Source organism: Elaeis guineensis, chromosome 5 (assembly GCF_000442705.2).
Source record: "Elaeis guineensis isolate ETL-2024a chromosome 5, EG11, whole genome shotgun sequence".
Classification (NCBI taxonomy): domain Eukaryota; kingdom Viridiplantae; phylum Streptophyta; class Magnoliopsida; order Arecales; family Arecaceae; genus Elaeis; species Elaeis guineensis.
The window spans coordinates 21,186,702-21,191,298 of record NC_025997.2 but is presented as its reverse complement, the minus strand read 5'-3'; the positions used below and the strand labels follow the sequence as shown (position 1 = coordinate 21,191,298).

The 4,597-nt window shown below is 33.3% G+C and overlaps 1 non-coding gene across 1 annotated transcript; it reads left to right on the top strand.

Moving 5' to 3' along the window:
* Positions 1-1,550: 1,550 nt before the first annotated feature.
* Positions 1,551-1,657, top strand: LOC140858287 (small nucleolar RNA R71). Its single transcript, XR_012141854.1, has one exon. It is a non-coding gene; the product is annotated as a small nucleolar RNA R71 (small nucleolar RNA).
* Positions 1,658-4,597: the final 2,940 nt, after the last annotated feature.

The following is a 4,597-nucleotide window of genomic DNA, read 5'->3' as shown; positions in this document are numbered from 1 at the left end:
CAGACCATGCTGATTCTCTCACCTATCTCGTGTCAAATATTAGATTGATAAATTTTAATAATTTTAAATTATCAATCTCAGAAAGATGGTCTATAATAAATTATAATATTTTATTACCAATCTTTAGAAAGTAGTTCACATCCTCGTTCTTAATTATAGTAAGATAATTCACAAACCCATTTACAAACCCTTGTTTGTTGAGAATTTCTCCTATTTGTTTTTCTAAAATGCTCATGAATTTAGTTTTTAGATTAGAAGTTAAGTTTGATGCAATGGATACTGAAAGGATGTCATTTTATTTTAAACATGTATTCTCAAGTGTGATCAAAGATAATTTTAATTTTGAAGGACATGGTAATTCTAAAGTGGAAGAACTGACTTCTAAGGCTGAAGAAAATGAAACTTTTGATGGATATATCTTAGGTAACTCATCCACTCTCTTCTTTTCTTCACTTAGATCAGCATCAGTACTAAGCTCAAGTTCTTCTATTGGGTTAGCTTTAGTATTAACCTCTTCTTTCAAATTCATATTTTGGCTAGCATCAGTACTAGCCTCACTCACCTGGTTTTGGTACGGGTCCTTAAGAATCCTATCACTTTTAAGCTCAGAAATTACATTATCACTTTTAAATTGGAGATTCTTAGGTGGGACATTGGATTGATGACTAGATCTAGATGATTGGTGGATGGGTGGGTTATTTTCAAAATTCGATATTGATTCGTTTGGCAATTGATCTAGTTCTTTCCTCATAGAAGATTCAGCTAATTGACTTATTTGTTCTTCTAGTCTGGTGAGGGATTGCTGTTGGGTCATAATCATTTGTTGAAGTTGGCTAAACCTATCATCGGCTAGATTGGTCTACTGAGGAGGTGGGAATAATGGCTGATTGTAATAGGATGGCTGAGTAGGCTGACCTCTATTATAAGCATAGTTTTGGTATTGGGGTCTATTTTGAAAATTCTGCATAGAAAAAATTTGGGTCTGAGCTTGAGTCTGTTGGGGTCTCCAAAAAAAATTAGGATGATTCCTCCAATCTTGGTTATATGTATTTAAGAATGGGTCGTTGACAGAATTGGAGTAATCTTGAGCAGCTTGAACTTGTTCTTGGATGAAAGGTGAAAACTGTGCAGTCATTGGACATTCGCTCACATGATGGACCAGGCTAGCATAGATAGAATAAATCTCCTGATAATTAGGTGGTGGTGTGTATTGTGCAAGAGCTTGTTGACCTAATGCTAGGAATTGATCAAATTTCTGGGCAAGAAGGTCAACTTTATCTAATCTTTGGGCTATTAGGTTCAGATTGACTTTAGGACTAGAGATTGTTTGCTTGATCTCAAAATTTTTTGCCCACTTTTGGTGAGAGATTGATTTTTCATAGGAGGATAATGAAGCATGATTGATTGAATTTTTACTCAAAATTTCAAATAAAGTGTAGGCTTCATCCTCACTTCTACTCATGAATGCACCCCCACAAGATACATCTACCATTTGTCTGTATTGGTCATCTAAACCCTCATAAAAAGCTTGAACAATTTGCCACTTAGATATACCATGGTGTGGGCATTTTCTAAGAAGTTCCTTAAGTCTCTCCCATGATTCATAAATTTGTTCTCCTAGAAGCTGAGCAAATCTAGTGATGGCTCGCCTCATGGTGTTGGTTCGACCTATGGGATAAAATTTCTTAAGAAACTCATGCTGCATTTTAGCCCAAGTTTGGATTGGTCTCCCTATTGTGCCAAGCCAGTACTTGGCTTTGTCTTTAAGTGAGAAGGGGAATAAGGTCAATCTAAGTACATCATCAGTAAAATTTTGAATTTTCACCGTGGAACAAATTTCTAAGAACTCATCCAGATGCTTGTAAAGATCTTTATTAGTATTCCTATAGAAAGATGGAAGCATCTGGATTATGGTCGACTTGATTTCATCGTGGCTTGCAGGGATATCAGGTAAGTAGATACAAGTCGATGGGTTATAGGTGGAAGGAATAAAATATTCCTTCATCTGCCTAGGTGGTTCTCTAGGATCTCCAGCCATCTGATTTTCAGGTTTAATATGAATCAACCATTCAATCTCAAGATTGGGTTCAACTAGATCAGGATAGAGAGATCTTCTACCTTGCATATATCAGTGCAAACCCTAATGTATGATTCAAGTTTTGTTTTTGTTTCATTTTTTTTTAAGAGAAAAAGGAGAGAGAAGAAAGAAAGCGCCCAAGACCTAGATACGTAAGGTAGGAAGAATTAGTTATGGTTTAGTGTTAATTACAATCAAGTTAGCAAACAATTAAACCTAGACACCTATGGGTTTCTTGGACCTAACAGTTTGATTTAGAGTGGCTTAGTCTAGATACAAATTGGATTTATTCTTACTTCTTTCAACTAGCCAGGTAAGAGGTGGGATCGTGGGGGTCCCTCCGTTGCTTACCTTAGACACCAATTGAATTAGCTAGGTAAGCTAAGGGAACTAATTAAATAATCACAAATCCACTTAGGCTGAGTCTTTATAACCTCTAGCCTTAGACACCATTTTCAAGAGTGAGTCCGAACTTATTTTGCACTTAACTTGATCACAATATTCAGAACTGAACTCGATTAATACTAGGGGCCAATGTCTACTTGATTTTAGTTAGGCTAGGGTTAATGTGGGATGCTGGTTGGTTGTTTTTGGGCCAAGGGAGGGTGATGAAATTCTCACCTTATCTTGTTATAGGTGTTGCTCTTAAATTGATTTGAGATAAATATGCACAACCAATTTCAAACAAGGGGTTCTATGCTACTAAATTAGATGCACGAAACTAATAAAACTTAAAAGCTTACCTTGTCTCCAGCGATCACCAAAAGAAAATCTAAGATGATGAATGCTCCTAAAAATTAAATTTCTACTCTTGTCATACAATTTTTATTAGATTTATGTGGATGAATTTTAGGTTAATTAAAAAAATAGTAATTAATACTTAAAAAAAATAGTTAAGGCTAGGGTTAGGATTGATCTCACCAACTTGGAAGCTTTCTATTTCCCCTTTTTTTTTGAATTTTTGAATTTTTTTTTGCAAAAAGATAAAAAAAGTTAGTAAGCAATAGTCATAAGAAAATCAAAGAAATCAAACATTAAAATTGGTGCCTTCTCCGACAACGGCTCAAAAATTGATACGATCGCGATGCTGTCGTTAGGACACCATGATTATCAATCAAATTTTGACTTCAATAAAAATTAAAAATATATAGAAAGTAGAGAGTTAGATTGAATCCACAGAGAAAGTAAGATTTTAATTTGAAATTTTTGATTTTATAAAAAAAATAAAATTTTAGAGAAAGCAATTTAAGTCAAAAAAATAAAAAATTAAAAGTATGAAAAATAAATCGAATACTAAGATCTACTAACTAGATCCTAGTATCTACTTGTAATAAAAATAAATAATAAAAATTTAAAAAATATAAAAATAAATTGATACTAAGATCTACTAATTAGATCCTAGCATCTACGTGCAAAAAAATAAAAGACAAAAATTTAAAGTGCAGAAAAATAAATTTTACATTAATTGAAATTGAAATTCAAATACAAGAAAATTAAAAGGAACAATAAAATAAAATAAAATTATAATAAGGATCTGAAGTTGATCAATCAAGCCTCGTCGAAAAGATGGTTGATGACCTCTCCGTCTTTCATCATACTCCGTAGAGCGAACCAATTTTTTTTCTTCTTTTTCTTGGATCCCTAAAGCTATTTTATTTTTTTTTTCTATTTTTTTATACTTTCTACTCAATTTTTCTGCTCTAAAAGCTTATTCCTGGTCCTCCTATTTATAGATAAATTTTTTATAATTTTTTGGTAGGAAAAGGAGTCCTAAAATCCTTAGAAATCATATTAATCCCTTTAGAAATATTTCTGACCATCGGATGGAGCTTGAACCGCCCAGATCTGATCAAAATCCATAGTTTTAATCCAAAATCAAAGTCAGAACGAACCACAGCCGTCCGATCATGCCTGGGATTGGTTTTGGACCGTCGGATCATGTTGATAATCTCTTATTCTCAGTCGGGAGCATCCTCAGCCGTCGGATCTCATGATAGATTCATTTTCAGTCATCCGATCGTGCAAAAACCCCTCTTTATAAACCGACAATGGATGTTGACCGTCAGATCTGAGTCGGGATGAATTTCAGTCGTTGGATCGTGCAAAATAGTTTTTGCTGCCCGTAGACCATGCTTGTGGACCGCGTAGCATTTTCGATGGACCGTGCCCTGGCTCTGTGGACCGAGCGGCTGGTCCATCGTACACCGAAGGCTATTTTCTTTATTTTTTAGGATATTTTAGCTCCATTTTTTCTCTGATTTTCATCTAAAAAATTAGAAAAAATATACATTAAATTTTTCAAAAATTTCTCTTCATTTTGGTGCTTAAATTGCTTAATTAAATTAACATCTATTTTTTATAAATATATCTAATTTCATATTTTTTTTTAAAATCACTTATTTTTAAAAAAAATTAATAAATTCATGAAATTAGGATTTTTAAGAAGATGTTAGCACCATAAATTATCAAAAATACTTTCATTAAATATAAAAATATATCACTTATCACACTCCATAACTT